Raw genomic sequence first — 17,371 nt, forward strand, 5'->3', positions numbered from 1 at the left:
TGATCTTGATGATTCCACAGGCTTACTCTCGAACTGATTTCCGCCCATCATTGATTTTCCTTTGTGCTACTTCTTGAACTGGGCAGCAGGATGGTTCTTTTGGTCTCCCCCGAAGGTCTGAGCATACCCTTTTGGTCTGTTTCTTTGTTCAATCTTTCCAATTCGTATTGAAAAGGGTTGGAGGATAACTCAGCCTATGTTTGTCTCCACATGCTTCAATGTATCATTTTCACTTGCCTTACTCGCTCCCCTTTGCAGAAGTGGTCCCTTCTCCGGAAGTGTATCAACCGTTGAAGATGACTACTCGAGAGCAACGCTAGGTAAGCAATCAGGAATAGATTCCAGGCAGTTGGCTCCAGATCGGAAGATTGACTCCAAGTGCCGGCTGATTGCTTCTTTTACTTTGCCATGCGAGTAAGAACAAGGACAAAGAAAAAGACAGGGAAAGAGCATGATATGAGATACTTTTGCTTTTGACCTTGATGATATGAGATACCTTTGCTTTGAAGAAGCGGTGGATGAATCAGCACATGCTTCAATCCGCCGTTTCCTCCTGGGTCATATGTACTCCAGGCATCTGGTATCATCTTTGGGGAAGAAGAAAGAATTGAGTATTTTGAAAGGCCTTGCTGGGAGTGCGCCCTCAGAGGTGAGGGAGAGTTGGGCATTTTCTTCAGGTTTGCCCTGCCATAAAAGACGAAGGTCGACATATATAGAGATAATATCAAGTGGTGGTACTTTTTACCCTTGTCGACAAACGTTTTGATCCCGCAATTCCGGCTTTTTGAAATAGTGGCGCCTTTTCGATCTTTGAATACGCCTCTTCGATTTCTGAACAGGCGCCCCTTCGATTTCTGAACGACGCCCCTTCGCTTTCTGAACGACACGTGGTAGTGCAGATGCGACTCCTTTTGACAAAGCTGCACGCGTCTTCTGAAAAGCAGAGAAAGCGTCGCCGAACTTTGCGCTTGTCGGCTAAAGATGTGTAGTTGCGATGATGGCCTCCACGTGTTTTCAGCTTTGTCAGAAATCTTTTGACAAAGTTGAACGCGTCTTCTGAAAAGCCGAGAACGCGTCGCCTAAATTACGCCGGAAAATCCGGCTCTTTGAATCGGTGGACACGTCGCCTTGGCTTTTTATAGAGCTATCGATCACCGCCAACATACACACTCTGAAGAATTCCCATTCTTGAAAATCGACTCCGACCCTTTGAAAATTTACTCCATCAACCCCTATCTTTGAACACCTTTGAAAAAAAATGGCAAACTCATCGAACCTTAGCTTGGAATTGAGCCTTAGCAGTGATACGGGCGCGCCGCGTCAAGGTAACGTATGGCGCCCTTCTTTTTTATCTTCTAACGGTCCTCTTTCAGGTGAAGACTCTGTGATGCAGGACGCCACAACAGCTACAATAGTAGCTAGGAACCTCCTCACTCCAAAAGATAGTAGGTTGCTGTCAGGACGGTCTGATGAGTTGGCCGTTCAAGAGTCCCTCGCACTTAGTGTTCAGTGTGCGAGCTCTGTGTCCAACATGGGCCTACGCCTGCTTGCTCGGTCCCGCCAAGTGGAATCGTTGATGGCAGAGGTGGAAAGTCTTAAGCAGGAAATCAAACAGCTTAAGTACGAGAATAGAAGTTTGCATGTGCTTGCAAATAACTATTCGGCGGGCATGAAGAGGAAGCTTGATGAGCTGCAAGAATCTGAGGGTCGAATTCACAATGACCGTCAAAGGCTTGCGTCTTATCTCCAGAGGCACCTTTTTCCTGGGTCATCCAGCGCTTGGCCAAGTATTGAGGCCTGGAATGCTCTAGCTCCGATGCCTCCCGCTCCGATGCCTCCCGCTCCGATGCCTTCCGCTTCGATGCCTCCCGCTTCTATGCCTCTCGCTTCTGCGCCTTCCGCTTCTGCGCCTCGTAGTGGGACTTCACGCAAACAACCTTTGTGAAGCTCCACCTTTCTCCATGTTTAGTATCTTTCTTTTTTTCTTTTTCTTTTTTTTTTTTTTTTTTTTTTTTTTTTTTATTAACATAAATAAAATCAAACGGCATGGAATTGGTCCTTGAATGGAAGGTGATAATTGAAGTGAACCGGCATTGGTTTGAATTCTAGTGTAGGTGCCTGATTCAAAAAAAATAGCAAGTTAGTATAAAATCTAATGGAATTTGGAAAAAAATACTTACTTGTTTTGTCCGACAAGAACTCAATGACAAATACCACTCCTTTGAAAGTTTCAGGGATATTGGACTTGGCCAGATTGCAAGTGATGGTTATTACTTGTCCAATGTCATCAAATTTAACTTCTTTGGATTTTGTGGTTTCAAGAACGTCCTCTTTGATGGATTCATGACATTCCCTACTTGTCACCTTTGGAAGGGCTTCCAAGATGTCTTTTTCACCTTCTTCTTCCTTGGAAGTCATGAATCTGCAAGGAATAGGGTTAAAAATAATGAAATTTGGAACAACCATACCTGTATTAGATGGCATAGGAGCAATAGGAGCCTCCGGTAAAGGTGTTTCCACCCTTTCCGTGGGTTGGGTGGATTCCTCTTCCTTGTGATTTGATTTTGATGGTTGAGGGTCCGTTCCAACCTCCTTGTCACTTCTCAACATGATTTCCTTGGCAGTTTCAAATTCTCCCTTCTGATTTGCAATGGTTGAACTAGGGAGTTCGCCTTGGTCGCAAAATTGTCCTTCGAACTCCGCTATCTGCCCAATTTGCTTTTCCAGAGTAGTAAGTAATTGAAAAATCGTATCATTATCATTTGAATTACCTACATTACTTTGGGCAGGTTGTGGTGGCTGCATAGGCGTTGAATAGAACTCCTCATACGACTGCCAATATCCTTCTTGTTGAGCCTCATTGTCTTGATTTTGTAAGCCCTGCACCAGACAAATTAATTCATCAAGCTTTTGGTTATAATTTATTGACGAACTTAAATTTGGTTGGGCATATTGAATATGAGGTTGTGGTGGCTGCCAATATCCTCCTTGTTGAGCATTTTGAGGTTCCCACCACATAGAGTTTGAATGATCACTCCAATCCGAATTGTAAGTATTGGAAAACACGTTATTCCTTGATTGAAGATTAAATATATCAACTCTTTGCATTTGGGACCTTTCCATGAGTTGTGACAAAAGAGAAGCATTATCAAGTGCCATCTTGTTCTTAACAAACAAAACACAAATAAAAAAAAAAAAAAAAACTAAATCTAAAAGACAATACAGAAACAAACAATCCAAGGGATTAGCAAATTTTCTAATCCCCGGCAACGGCGCCAAAATTTGATGCGAGATTTATACGCACACAAATTAAACCCTCTTTTTATCAATTGTAGTATAGGTGCAAGTAGGGATCGTTCTAGACCGGGGATTAGGAGGGAATGCAAATCTCATGGAAACTGACTCAAAAACGTAAAATAAAGTTTAAAACACTAAACTAGACTCAAAGAATGCAAAATTAAAGTTTAAAACACTAAGACAAACCAAAAACTCAAAATGCTTTAAAAAAAACACAAACTAAAATGATTTCTAACTAAATTGACATTAAAGTAAAGGGGGATTTAAGTTTATACGAAATTAAATTAAATGAACAAATTAAAACAAAATGTAAATATGGAATTGATGAAATGGAATGAATGGATGATAGAATAGCTAAGGGGTTCATCTCCATACATGTTACACTTGCATAATAAAAAGATTTCCAATTGCATTTCAACAAATCATTAATTCTCAACGCCCCGGGTCAATTAGGTCCGCTTAAATTAACCGTCAAGTTTTCCTTAAGTTAATGAATTGGATGGGTTAGCGCAACGCAATTCACAACATTCTCCAAAAGTCCTTTACGTGAAAAGCACAATAAAGATACAATCAAAAATCATTAAGCATCATGAAAACTTTAAGTGTTGACGAGGCATTCGTTACTATGGAATACGCATGAAACTTATGCCAAGAATTCATTTAACGCGATTGTTTATAAGCAACCTCCACTACTTGTGAATATAAGTTCGTAACTATTAGGTGAAACTCACTTATATTCTAGCGTCATATTCATGCATGAAAATTAAGTGTACACTCTCAATAAACATACATAAATAAGTTATCAATCAAACGGTTAAACAAATTGAACCACAACTTATGAAACGCAATTAGAAGTAATCAAATCAAAATGCAAGCATAAACATTTATTTCGAATCACCCCCTAGCTAAAGGGGGTTTTAGTTCCTCATTACGTTGAAATCAAAGAAACACATAAACATTCCAACAACTCAAACTTGAATTGTATGAACGTTTAGGCACTCTTCTCTTCCATTCCTTATACGTACAAAACAAAGAGAATTAAAATGAAACATTGAAATCAAAGAATCACCTAAACATTCCAACAACTCAAACTTGAATTGTATGAACGTTTAGGTCCTCTTCTCTTCCTCGTTGTTGTAGCACAAGGTCTAAGGTGAGGTTTGGGGGATTATGGAAATGTGGAATGGAGTGAGGAGTGATGGAAATGGAAAGATGGTTTTGGATTCTAAGGGGACTCACGGCAAAGAGAAGGAATGGAAGTGTTTGTGGTGTGTTGTGTATGAAATGAGATGTTTTGAATGATGGGAATGCAAGGGTATTTATAGGAGGAGTGGAGATGTATATGGCTATTTGTTTAAGGTGTTTGTGTGGAGGAATGATGGAGAATTGCATGTGGAATGGCTGCAATGATGAAGAATGAAAGCTGGAAAATAAAAGGGAAAGCTGGAAATCTGAAAATGCAAATGGGAATCCTGAAATGCAAAGGTGGCCACGGTTTTGAGTGTGTTTTGTGTTGGAAATGCATGTGAATGCATGTGAATGTTGTTTGTGTGAAGTGTGTGTGGGTTAAAGAGTGAATGGTGGTGTAATGATGAAGTGTGATGGCTGAAAATGTCAAGGGAAATGCATGTGATTGCATGGCAAAGAATTTCAGGATGCATGTGTGTTGAATGGTGTCCTTTAATTATGCACGGATTAGGGCTGTTAAGGGGAGAGAAATGGGAGTGAATGTGGCTTAATGATGAAGGGGGAAAGCTTGGAAAGCATGTGGCAAGGTTGGTTGCATGATGATGATGCATGTGAGTTGAAATGCATATGTTTAAATGGTTGAAATGTGTAGATGATTATGAGTATGATAAGTGATAAGTGAATGATATGTTAAGTGATAAATGAATGATATGTTAAGTGATAAATGAATGATATGTGGTGAGTGATAAGTGAATGGAAGTGATAAGTGATAAGTGAATGGAAGTGATAAGTGATAAGTGAATGGAAGTGATAAGTGAATGGTTTGATAAGTGAATGATATGATAAGTGAATGCTTATAATAAGTGAATGATATGATAAGTGAATGATTTAAGTGTTTAAAATAGGGAACAAAGCCCTTCCTTGCATGGCAAGGAAGGGAGACACAAGGAAACACACGACAATGTCCTAAGGCTGCAAGGAATGTTGTTTTTGTGTTCTAAAATGCGTAGGAGTCTTCAATGATGCTTAAACATGAGGTCTTTTAGGATTTAACTTTCCTACTTCAAGTCTTTAATTTCGTCCATCCTCTTGGCTCCAAGCATATGATATCCATTCCAATCTCTAATTTGCTCCAAAAGGCTCCAAAAGGCATCTTTTTGCATACCTTGCCCTTAGAACCTGAAAACACACAAAAGAAGCATAAAGGACTAAAATAACTAGAGAAACATAACGTAAATGCACGAGAACAAGCCATTTAAGTCGCATGAATATGCTCCTATCAGTGGCTGCCATGGAGGTGTAGAATGATGGAATTGCACAAGGGGAATGTATGTGCACAGTATTGATGTGGAGAAATGATTATGGATGCATGTGTTGAATGATTTCTTGGTGAGGGATGTGGAGTGGCTGGAATGATGAAAGAATAAAGGGTGCATGTGGGTTAATTAATTAAAGGGAGTGCATGTGCAATGTTGTTGTTGGTGCAATGATGGAGGAGCAAGTGCATGTGGCTGAAATGTGGAAGGTGTGTGGCTACTTCAAGTAGGAATCCTTGTGACATCAACTCTTCAATTTCGTCCATTCCTTTTGCTCCAAGTATAAGTTATCCCTTCCAAGTCCAATTTTGCTCCAAAATGCTCCAAAATGCATCTTTTTGCTTCCTTAGCCACATGAACCTAAAAACACACGAAAATGGCTTAAACGCCAAAAACAACTATGAATTAACAATATAAATGCACGAAAACAAGCTAAGTAAGTCGCCTAAATATGCTCCTATCAAATTCCCCCACACTTAGCTTTTGCTAGTCCTCGAGCAAAACAAAACAAAAGAAACCAAAAACAAAACAAAACGAACAAAACACAACCTACACCTTCCAACAATCGTCTCAGGGATTTCCAATGCACATGACATGTTAAAAATCATTATTCCCACAGATTTTGGTTATCTTTACACTTAAGTACATACTTAATCATAGTCACCACATACTAATTCACAATTAAGCATTTAAAACTATATTTTGAATGTAGTAACATGCCTTAGAGAATTTGCTCAATTCCTTACAAGATAGAAGTCAAAGGGTTGTAACGGGGCTAGGGTATTGGCTAACAATGAAAGGTGAAGGATAAACAAACATTCTTAAAGCAATAGTGAGCAAAGTATTGAATTAGGCACTTAGAATTCCCTTAAGAACGCAGAAGTCATCTTTGAACACCCAAGGGAAAGTCACACAAAACTTAGGGCCATAGTCAACTTTTTGGACCCTTTCTTCAACCATCAACGCTCGTGAGTTCATTCTTACTTATTTTCACTCCTTTTTTTTTTTCTTTTCTTCTTTTTCTTTTGAATCTCAAAACATACATATAAACGTAAGAACAAACTTTTACTCCCCGACACTCATTTTCTTGCATAATGTAACTCAAAAGGAATTCATTTAAGTCATGCTCACTATACTTTAAGAACAAGGGTATAGGAAAGTCCTACTCTAGGCTAGGTAAGGGGTGATGTGGGTTAACAAAGAATAAAGGCTAACCGAGGCTCAATGGGGTTAAAACTTACAATAAATACGAAATATGGGAAGTAAGGCTATTTGGTTATGGTGGCAACTACACAACTTCATCTTGATATATGTTATGCAATTCAATGTCATGCTTTGAATGAAACGGATATAAGTTCTAGCATTTAGTTCTATCATGATACAATTGCATTCTAAGTAGCAACCAAGCAAGGAATAATGAGATCATGCAACAACTTTAGAAAACAAAGAATCACAGAAAATAACTCTCCAAAGAAGGTAATGGCTCGAGTCTCACAGGGTTGTAGCGTTTGTTTGAGTTCCTTCCTTCAAGCATGTTACAAAAACGAATTTTTTCTTTTATGATTGCATGTGAAGTCATACATTATAACCATAACCAAGCATATACCAAGAGTAAATCAAACTTTTCTCTATGTTTATAACTCTTTTTAACAGTCATGCAATTACAAACCAAATCCTTATCATTGTGTTCGAAGGTACCCTAAGACACAAACACACAAAAACGACTCAAAACACTCTTTTTAGGCTTTTTAAAACAAGTTTTTCAAATTTTTATGTGATTTTCGGAGTTATAAAAACAAAACATACTAAAACACTCTAAAACAACTTAAAAACACCTTAAAACAGCAAGGAACAACATTTGAAGTTATGGGTGATAAAATCCCACGAATTTGCATCAAAAATACTTAGTTACCCCCCCCCACACTTAAATCAAACATTGTCCTCAATGTTTTAAGCATAGATTCACACAAAACATAAGTAAACACACAAAAAGCAACTAAACATACTAAACATGGCATAATGTAATTAACAAAGAGAAGAGTTTAGGGACGCAAATCTGGTTATGGAGTGTAAATTCCCTCTTCTCCTTGGTGATTGCATTGAGGCTTTGATCTTTGTGATTCCACAGGATTACTGTTGAACTGGGCTGGATGATTCTTTTGGTCTCCTCCACTTGTTGATTTTCCTTTGTGCTACTGGGCTGGAGGATTCTTTTGGTCTTCCCCGAAGGTCTGAGCTTACCCCTTTGGTCTGTTTCTTTGTTCAATCTTTCCAATTCGTATTGAAAAGGGTTGGAGGATAACTTAGCCTATGTTTGTCTCCACATGCTTCAATGTATCATTTTCACTTGCCTTACTCGCTCCCCTTTGCAGAAGTGGTCCCTTCTCCGGAAGTGTATCAACCGTTGAAGATGACTACTCGAGAGCAACGCTAGGTAAGCAATCAGGAATAGATTCCAAGCAGTTGGCTCCAGATTGGAAGACTGACTCCACGTGCCGGCTGATTGCTTCTTTTACTTTGCCATGCGAGTAAGAACAAGGACAAAGAAAAAGACAGGGAAAGAGCATGATATGAGATACTTTTGCTTTTGACCTTGATGATACGACATACCTTTGCTTTTGAAGAAGCTGTGAATGAATCAGCACACTTCAATCCGCCGTTTCCTCCTGGGTCATATGTACTCCAGGCATCTAGTATCATCTTTGGGGAAGAAGAGGAATTTGAATATTTCGAAAGGCTTTGCTGGGAGTGCGCCCTCACAGTTGAGGAAGAGTTGGGCATTTTCTTCAGGTCTGCCTTGCCATAAAAGACGAAGGTCGACATATATAGAGATAATATCAAGTGGTGGTACTGTTCTTTTACCCTTGTCGACAAATGTCTCTTCGATATCAGAACGACGCCTCTTCGATTTCTGAGCAGGCGCCCCTTCGATTTCTGAACGACGCCCCTTTGCTTTCTGAACGACACGTAGTAGTGCGGATGCGGCTCCTTTTGACAAAGCTGCACGCGTTTTCTGAAAAGCAGAGAAAGCGTCGCCGAACTTTGCGCTTGTCGGCTAAAGATGTGTAGTTGCGATGATGGCCTCCACGTGTTGTCTGAAAAGAAGAAATCTTTTGACAAAGTTGAACGCGTCTTCTGAAAAGCCGAGAAAGCGTCGCCTAAATTACGCCGGAAATTCCGGCTTTTTGAATCGGTGGACGCGTTGCTTTGGCTTTTTATAGAGCTATCGATCACCACAACAAACACACTCTGAAGAATTTCCATTCTTGAAAATCAACTCCGGCCCTTTGAGAATTAACTTCATCCATGATGCGGGTTTTATACGCGCACAAATTAAACCCTCTTTTTGTCGATTTGTAGTATAAGTATAAGTAGGGATCGTTCTGGACCGGGGATTAGGAGGGATTGTTAATCTCTTGGAAACTAACTTAAAAACGTAAAATAAAGTTTAAAACACTAAACTAGACTCAAAGAATTCAAAAATACTTTAAAACATAAACTAAACAGATTCTAACAAGTTCAAAAGACTCAAAACTCTTAAAAACACAAACTAAATTGATTTCTAACTAATTTGACATTAAAGTAAAGGGGGATTTAGGTTTTGACAAAATTAAACTAAATGAACAAATTGCAATTAAAACAGAATGTAAATATAAATGTGAATAAAATATGGATGATGGAATAGCCAAGGGGTTCTTCTCCACACATGTTACACTTGCATACAAGATTGATTCTCAGTTGGTCTTTCGATAAATTATGAAACTCAACACTCCGGGTTAATTAGGTCCGCTTAAATTAACCGTCAAGTTTTCCTTAAGTTAATGAATTGGATGGGTTAGCGCAACGCAATTCACAACATTCTCCAAAAGTCCTTTACGTGAACAGCACAATAAAGATACAATCTTAGATCATTAAGCAACATGAAAACTATAAGTGTTGACGAGGCATTCGTTACTATGGAATACGCATAAAACTTATGCCAAGAATTCGTTTAACGCGATTGTTTATAAGCAACCTCCACTACTTGTGAATATAAGTTCATAACGATTAGGTGAAATTCACTTATATTCTAGCGTCATATTCATGCATGAAAATTAAGCGCGCATTCTTAATAAACATACATAAATAAGTTATCAATCAAACGGTTAAACAAATTGAATCAACAACTTATGAAATTCCAACGAAAGTTAATCAATTCATATTGCAAATATAAACATAGTTTCGAATCACCCCCTAGCTAAAGGGGGTTTTATTTCCTCATATCTTTGAAATCAAAGAAACGCCTAAACATTCCAACAACTCAAACTTGAATTGTATGAACGTTTAGGCACTCTTCTCTTCCATTCCTCATACGCACAAAACAAAGAGAATTAAAATGAAACATTGAAATCAAAGAATCACCTAAACATTCCAACAACTCAAACTTGAATTGTATGAACGTTTAGGCCCTCTTCTCTTCCTCTTCGTTGTAGCACAAGGTCTAAGGTGAGGTTTGGGGGATTATGGAAATGGATGAGGAGTGGTGTAGAAGTGGAAGGGGAATGGAAAAAATGGTGTTTGGATTATAAGGGGAGAGATGGGAAGCTCACGGCTAGGGAAGGGAGAATGTGTTTGTAATGTGTTGTGTATGAAAATGAGATGTTTTTGAATGAATGAATGCAAGGGTATTTATAGGAGTAGTGGAGGGAACATATGGCTATGTCATTTGTAGGTGAAGTAGGTGGATGTTGTAGGTGAAGTAGGTGGATGTTGTAGGTGAAGTGGATGTTGTAGGTGAAGTAGGTGGATGTTGTAGGTGAAGTAGGTGGATGTTGTAGGTGAAGTGGATGGATGTTGTAGGTGAAGTAGGTGGATGTTGTAGGTGAAGTAGGTGGATGATATGTTAAGTGATAAGTGATAAGTGATATGATATGTGGTTATGATATGATAAGTGGTTAAGTGGTGATGATAAGTGATAAGTGATTAAGTGATATGATATGTGGTGATGATAAGTGATAAGTGCATGTGGGTTAACTAATGAAGGAAATGCATGTGCAATGACAATGTGTTAGAATGGATGTGTGTTATGCATGGCATGATTGGGATTAGGAAAGGTTTAAATGTCCTAAAACTAAAGAGAACAAGGTTCCAACACTTTGGCTCCAATTAGGTCTTCAATTTCGTCCAACACTTTGGCTTCAAGCATAAGCTATCCGTCCTTAGCCCAAAAGTGCTCCAAAAGTCTCCAAAATGCATCTTTTTGCTCCTTTAGCCCTTTGGACCTACAAACACACGAAAATAGCTTAAAGTACTAAAATAACTAAAGAAACATAACGTAAATGTACGAGAACAAGCCATTTAAGTCGCATAAATATGCTCCTATCAAATACCCCCACACTTAGCTTTTGCTAGTCCTCGAGCAAAACAGAAAAACAAAACAAAAAGAACAAAACACAACCTACACCTTCCAACAATCGTATCAGGGACTTCCAATGCACATGACAAGTTAAAAATCATTATTCTCACAGATTTGAGCCATCTTTACACTTAAGTACATTCTTAATCATAGTCACCACATACTAGTTCACAATTAAGCAATTAAAACACATTTCAAATGTAGTAACATGCCTTTAGAGAATTCCCTCAATTTCTTACTAGATGTACTCTCGTTTTTCACACAGATTTTCTGACTACACACCCTACACTAGGTATATGTGAGAAGATTGATGTAAACATGTAGACGAACACTCACATATGTTATAATAAGGAAAGCATTTTCTGGAGTTAATAAGCATGTTTAGATATGATCTCATGAATGGAATGCTACTACTTAGACGCGAGAACCAATGACACCATAAGCTCATACCAAGTTCAAACTCCACAATTGAAATACATAACACTCAATATAGAAGTCAAAGGGTAGTAACGGGGCTAGGGTATTGGCTAACAATGAAAGGTGAAGGATAAACAAACATTATTAAAGCAATAGTGAGCAAAGTATTGAATTAGGCACTTAGAATTCCCTTAAGAACGCAGAAGTCAACTTTGAACACCCAAGGGAAAATCACACAAAACTTAGGGCCATATTCAACTTTTTGGACCCTTTCTTCAACCATCAACGCTCGTGAGTTCATTCTTACTTATTTTCACTCCTTTTTTTTTTTTTTTTTTTTTTTTTCTTTTCCTCTTTTTCTTTTGAATCTCAAAACATACATATAAACGTAAGAACAAATTTTTACTCCCCCACACTCATTTTCTTGCATAATGTAACTCAAAAGGAATTCATTTAAGTCATGCTCACTAAACTTTAAGAACAAGGGTATAGGAAAGTCCTACTCTAAGCTAGGTAAGGGGTGATGTGGGTAAACAAGGAATAAAGGCAAAACGAGGCTCAACGGGGTTAAAACTTACAACATATATGAAGTATGGGAAGTAAGGCTATTTGGCTATGGTGGTGGTCACTACACAACTTCTTCTTGAATATGTGTTATGCAAATCAATAACATGCTTTGAATGAAATGGGCATGAGTTCTAGCATTTGGAACTATATGATGAAACGCCTTCTAAGTAGTAACCAAGCAAAGAATAATGAGATCATGCAACGACTTTAGAAAACAAGAAATCACAGATTATACTCTCCAAAGAACGTTATAGGCTCAAGTCTCTCAGGGTTGTAGCGTTTTTTTGAGTTCCTTCCTTCAAGCATGTTACAAAAACGAATTTTTTTCTTTTATGATTGCATGTGAAGTCATACATTATAACCATAACCAAGCATATACCAAGAGTAAATCAAACTTTTCTCTATGTTTATAACTCTTTCTAACCGTCATGCAATTATAAACCAAATCCTTATCATTGTGTTGGAAGGTACCCTAAGACACAAACACACAAAAACGACTTTAAAACAACTCTTTTTGGGTTTTTCAAAACAATTTTTCAAATTTTTATGGGATTTTCGAATTATAAAACAAAACACACTAAAACACTCTAAAACAACTTAAAAACACCTTAAAACAGCAAGGAACAACATTTGAAGTTATGGGTGATAAAATCCCACGAATTTAAATTAACAACATTAGTTACCCCCCCCCCCCCCCCCCACACTTAAATCAAACATTGTCCTCAATGTTTTAAGCATAGATTCACACAAAACATAAGTAAACACACAAAAAGCAATTTAAACATACTAAACATGGCAGAATGTAATTAACAAAGAGAAGAGTTTAGGGACGCAAATCTGGTTATGGAGTGTAAATTCCATCTTCTCCTTGGTAATTGCATTGAGGCTTTGATCATAGTGACTCCACAGGCTTACTCTTGAACTGGTTTCCGCCCATCATTGATTTTCCTTTGTGCTACTCTTGATCTGGGCAGCAGGATGGTTCTTTTGGTTTCCCCCGAAGGTCTGAGCTTCCTCCTGTTATCTGTTTCTTTGTTCAATCTTTGCAGGAGTGGTCCCTTCTCTGGAAGTGTAACAACCGTTGAAGATGACTACTCGAGAGCAACGCTAGGTAAGCAATCAGGAATAGATTCCAGGCAGTTGGCTCCAGATCGGAAGACTGACTCCAAGTGCCGGCTGATTGCTTCTTTTACTTTGCCATGCAAGTAAGAACAAGGCCAAAGAAAAAGACAAGGAAATAGCATGATATGAGATACATTTGCTTTTGACCTTGATGATATGAGATACCTTTGCTTTGAAGAAGCGGTGAATGAATCAGCACATGCTTCAATCCGCCGTTTCCTCCTGGGTCATATGTACTCCAGGCATCTGGTATCATCTTTGGGGAAGAAGAAAGAATTGAGTATTTTGAAAGGCTTTGCTGGGAGTGCGCCCTCAGAGGTGAGGGAGAGTTGGGCATTTTCTTCAGGTTTGCCCTGCCATAAAAGACGAAGGTCGACATATATAGAGATAATATCAAGTGGTTGTACTTTTTACCCTTGTCGACAAACGTTTTGATCCCGCAAATCCGGCTCTTTGAAATAGTGGCGCCTCTTCGATCTTTGAATACGCCTCTTCGATTTCCGAGCAGGCGCCCCTTCGATTTCTGAACAACGCCCCTTCGCTTTCTGAACGACACGTGGTAGTGCAGATGTGGCTCCTTTTGACAAAGCTGCACGCGTCTTCTGAAAAGCAGAGAAAGCGTCGCCGAACTTTGCGCTTGTCGGCTAAAGATGTGTAGATGCGATGATGGCCTCCACGTGTTTTCAGCTTTGTCAGAAATCTTTTGACAAAGTTGAACGCGTTTTCTGAAAAGCCGAGGGAGCGTCGCCTAAATTACGCCGGAAAATCCGGCTCTTTGAATCGGTGGACGCGTCGTCTTGGCTTTTTATAGAGCTATCAATCACCCCAACACACACACTCTGAAGATTTCCCATTCCTGAAACTCGACTCCGGCCCTTTGTGAAATTTTAACTCCATCCACCCCTTCTCTTTGAACACTTTTGAAAAAAATGGCAAACTCATCGAACCTTAGCTTAGATTTGAGTCTCAGCAGCGATCCGGTTGCGCCCCGTCAAGGTAATGTATGGCGCCCTTCTTTTTTATCTTCTAACGGTCCTCTTTCAGGTGAAGACTCTGTGATGCAGGACGCCACAACAGCTACAATAGTAGCTAAAAACCTCCTCACTCCAAAAGATAGTAGGCTGCTGTCAGGACGGTCCGATGAGTTGGCCGTTCAAGAGTCCCTCGCACTTAGTGTTCAGTGTGCGAGTTCTGTGTCCAACATGGGCCAACGCCTGCTTGCTCGGTCCCGCCAAGTGGAATCGTTGATGGCAGAGGTGGAAAGACTTAAGCAAGAGATCCAGCAGCTTAAGTACGAGAATAGAAGTTTGCATGTGCTTGCAAATAACTATTCGTCGGGGATGAAGAGGAAGCTTGATGAGCTGCAAGAATCTGAGGGTCGAATTCACAGTGACCGTCAAAGGCTTGCGTCTTATCTCCAGAGGCACCTTTTTCCTGGGTCATCCAGCGCTTGGCCAAGTATTGAGGCCTGGAATGCTCTAGCTCCGATGCCTCCCGCTCCGATGGCTTCCGCTCCGATGCCTCCCGCTTCTATGCCTCCCGCTTCTATGCCTTCCGCTTCTGCGCCTCGTAGTGGGGCTTCACGCAAACAACCTTTGTGAAGCTCCACCTTTCTCCATGTTTAGTATCTTTCTTTTTTTTTTTCTTTTTTTTTTTTTTTCTTTTTTTTTTTTTTTTTTTTTTTTTTATTAACATAAATAAAATCAAACGGCATGGAATTGGTCCTTGAATGGAAGGTGATACTTGAAGTGAACCGGCAGTGGTTTGAATTCTAGTGTAGGTGCCTGATTCAAAAAAAATAACAAGTTAGTATAAAATCTAATGGAATTTGGAAAAAAAAACTTACTTGTTTTGTCCGATAAGAACTCAATGACAAACACCACTCCTTTGAAAGTTTCAGGAATATTGGATTTGGCCAGATTGCATGTGATGGTTATGACTTGTCCAATGTCATCAAATTCAACTTCTTTGGGCATTGTTGTCTCAAGTATATCCCCTTTGATGAATTCATGAAATTCCCTACTTTGCACCTTTGGAAGGTCTTCCAAGATGTCTTTTTCACTTTCTTCTTCCTTGGAATTCATGAACCTGCAAGGAATAGGGATATTAGGTGGAATGGGGTTAGAACTAATTGGAACAACCTTACTTGAATTAGATGGCGTAGGAGCAATAAGTGCTTCCGGCAAAGGTGCTTCAAATCCTCCCTTCGGATTTACAATGGTTGAACTAGGGAGTTTGCCTTGGTCGCAAAATTGTCCTACGAACTCTGCTATCTGCCCAATTTGCTTTTCCAAGTGATCCAACCTTTTGTCTTCTTGTCGAGCCTCATTGTCTTGATTTTGTGAGCCCTGCACCAAACAAATTAATTCATTAAGCTTTTGATTATAATCTATTGACGAACTTGAGTTTGGTTGGGCATATTGAATATGAGGTTGTGGTGGCTGCCAATATCCTCCTTGTTGAGCATTTTGAGGTTCCCACCACATAGAGTTTGAATGATCACTCCAATCCGAATTGTAAGTATTGGAAAACACGTTATTCCTTGATTGAAGATTAGATATATCAACTCTTTGCATTTGGGACCTTTCCATGAGCTGTGACAAAAGAGAAGCGTTATCAAGTGCCATGTTGTTCTTAACAAACAAAACACAAATAAAAACTAAATCTAAAAGACAATACAGAAACAAACAATCCAAGGGATTAGCAAATTTTCTAGTCCCCGGCAACGGCGCCAAAATTTGATGCGGGTTTTATACGCGCACAAATTAAACCCTCTTTTTGTCGATTTGTAGTATAAGTATAAGTAGGGATCGTTCTGGACCGGGGATTAGGAGGGATTGTTAATCTCTTGGAAACTAACTTAAAAACGTAAAATAAAGTTTAAAACACTAAACTAGACTCAAAGAATTCAAAAATACTTTAAAACATAAACTAAACAGATTCTAACAAGTTCAAAAGACTCAAAACTCTTAAAAACACAAACTAAATTGATTTCTAACTAATTTGACATTAAAGTAAAGGGGGATTTAGGTTTTGACAAAATTAAACTAAATGAACAAATTGCAATTAAAACAGAATGTAAATATAAATGTGAATAAAATATGGATGATGGAATAGCCAAGGGGTTCTTCTCCACACATGTTACACTTGCATACAAGATTGATTCTCAGTTGGTCTTTCGATAAATTATGAAACTCAACACTCCGGGTTAATTAGGTCCGCTTAAATTAACCGTCAAGTTTTCCTTAAGTTAATGAATTGGATGGGTTAGCGCAACGCAATTCACAACATTCTCCAAAAGTCCTTTACGTGAACAGCACAATAAAGATACAATCTTAGATCATTAAGCAACATGAAAACTATAAGTGTTGACGAGGCATTCGTTACTATGGAATACGCATAAAACTTATGCCAAGAATTCGTTTAACGCGATTGTTTATAAGCAACCTCCACTACTTGTGAATATAAGTTCATAACGATTAGGTGAAATTCACTTATATTCTAGCGTCATATTCATGCATGAAAATTAAGCGCGCATTCTTAATAAACATACATAAATAAGTTATCAATCAAACGGTTAAACAAATTGAATCAACAACTTATGAAATTCCAACGAAAGTTAATCAATTCATATTGCAAATATAAACATAGTTTCGAATCACCCCCTAGCTAAAGGGGGTTTTATTTCCTCATATCTTTGAAATCAAAGAAACGCCTAAACATTCCAACAACTCAAACTTGAATTGTATGAACGTTTAGGCACTCTTCTCTTCCATTCCTCATACGCACAAAACAAAGAGAATTAAAATGAAACATTGAAATCAAAGAATCACCTAAACATTCCAACAACTCAAACTTGAATTGTATGAACGTTTAGGCCCTCTTCTCTTCCTCTTCGTTGTAGCACAAGGTCTAAGGTGAGGTTTGGGGGATTATGGAAATGGATGAGGAGTGGTGTAGAAGTGGAAGGGGAATGGAAAAAATGGTGTTTGGATTATAAGGGGAGAGATGGGAAGCTCACGGCTAGGGAAGGGAGAATGTGTTTGTAATGTGTTGTGTATGAAAATGA

The sequence above is a fragment of the Pyrus communis genome, chromosome 9 (genome assembly GCF_963583255.1).
Source record: "Pyrus communis chromosome 9, drPyrComm1.1, whole genome shotgun sequence".
Lineage (NCBI taxonomy): Eukaryota > Viridiplantae > Streptophyta > Magnoliopsida > Rosales > Rosaceae > Pyrus > Pyrus communis.